The 1,981-nt window shown below is 30.6% G+C and overlaps 1 non-coding gene across 1 annotated transcript; it reads right to left on the reverse strand.

Moving 5' to 3' along the window:
* Positions 1–1,494: 1,494 nt before the first annotated feature.
* Positions 1,495–1,598, reverse strand: LOC118603265. The gene has a single exon (XR_004951147.1). It is a non-coding gene; the product is annotated as a U6 spliceosomal RNA (small nuclear RNA).
* Positions 1,599–1,981: the final 383 nt, after the last annotated feature.

Raw genomic sequence — 1,981 nt, forward strand, 5'->3', positions numbered from 1 at the left:
AGGTAAAAACAGAAGAAAAAGCACATAGGCAGAAAAGCATAAGTCTGTAAAAACAAAGGTAAATAACCCAATTTGAATGGAACAACACAGTATTTCAAAAGGAGTAGGAAAAGATAAGCCTTAAAAGACCATGGACTGCTTTTATTTTTTTATCTAAAAAATAAGCTATAAGGTTTACTAATATTTAATATATGGATTGACCATGAAATTCTAGTTCACAACTTAAGACATTTGGGATCGATAAGGAAGAAAAAATTTTTAAAAGCTAAATTCTCTGTCATTTTTCCCGAAATCTAACCTAAATTTCTTCTGTCTCAGTGCAACTAACATATACTTGCACTTCCTATGGCTCTGTGATGTCATTTCCTTTTGTAGCTATTAATTCCCTGCAGTGTTTGTGCTTTACTCAACCCAGGCTGTCTGATAACAGATGTGATTTCCAGCTGTGTCTATATACCAACCACAGTGGGTTCATTAATAACAATTATTAAGTACTTTATGTTACAAATTGAGCCTGTAGCCATAGAGAAAACATCCAGTCATTTGTTTTATGGTCTCTTGTCAGAGCTAACTATAAATTCCCATTATCTCAACATTATCAGCATTGCAAAATGGATCTAAGCATGAGTCATAAATAAAACTACCAAACAGCTCAATCATTCTGGAAAGAACAGAGCATAAATTAACACTTGACGATGTTATGTTATATAAGAACTTAAATAATAGCTTAGGCCTTTCTGTCAGCTAATTATGCAAATTATTATTTTTAAGACTTTCATTTGTAGTTGCATGGCTTGTGCATTCATTTAGACATGCAATTAGAGTTCAATAAATATGCTGTCCATGCATTGCCCTCAACAACTCAAGAATTCCTACTAATGAAGTATGAAGAACAGTGAAAATGAAGAGAGAAAAGTTTCAACTGAGACAACGTCTCTTAGGACTATAGGGAGTAGGGAAAAAAATCACACTTTCTCTGAACACTGCATTTCATAAGAAAAATTAAATTGAGGAAGATTAATAGAAGAGGAACCACAAACTGTATGCATTATTAGTTCCTGGGTGGAAGCCCATATGGATTTTCAGTCAATTATAAAAATATTTATTTAGTTCTCTCTGTGTTGGGTCCAAGCTGTCTTAAACAAAACAGAAAGATAAATTGAACACATACATTTAATGTGTGAGAGAAAAATAGCCAATACACACATGAAAATTGACAAAACTCACTAGTAACCAAAGAAATGCAAATTAAAACTATGAGATCATTCATGTTTTAAAAGCTAATCCCAAGTATTGGAGAGAAGGTGATGTAATAGGAAATTCAATCATTTGCTAAACCTGGAAGACCATTTTGTAATGTCTACCAAAAGTGTCCATTATTTTTTTTAATTGAGGTATAATTGACATGTACATTACATCAATTTCAGGTATACAACAAAATAATTTCATATTTGTATATACTGTAGAACAAACACCACAAGTTTAGTTAACAACCAAAATATAGAACACTTCACAAATTTGCATGTCATCTTTGTGCAGGGGCCATGCTAATCTCTGTATCATTCCAATTTTATTATATGTGCTGCTGAAGTGAGCATAAGTGTTCATTACTTTTGATCAGTAATTCTAATGTTGGAAAATTTATTAGTTACAGATTTAGTATATGAATTTAATGACGTTGAATGTATAATGGCAAAAATAGCCAATAATACGATTTATTAGGAGAATAAGAGAATAACCAAAATGGAATTTAAAATGAAATGCTTAAGTAACTCATAGAACACGTTGATGAACTACGGTGCTGCCATAAAAAATTTTGTGATTATTTAATATAAAAATGTTCACATAGAACTTTAAATAGGTTATAAAATATTATACATAGTGTCATTTCAAATATTAATTATATTATGAAGTTTTTACACACATATATACATGCACCCATATACAAGGCTAAAAGAAATATAGTAAAATATTTAAAGAT

This window comes from Rousettus aegyptiacus, unplaced genomic scaffold, assembly GCF_014176215.1.
Source record: "Rousettus aegyptiacus isolate mRouAeg1 unplaced genomic scaffold, mRouAeg1.p scaffold_m13_p_5, whole genome shotgun sequence".
NCBI lineage: Eukaryota > Metazoa > Chordata > Mammalia > Chiroptera > Pteropodidae > Rousettus > Rousettus aegyptiacus.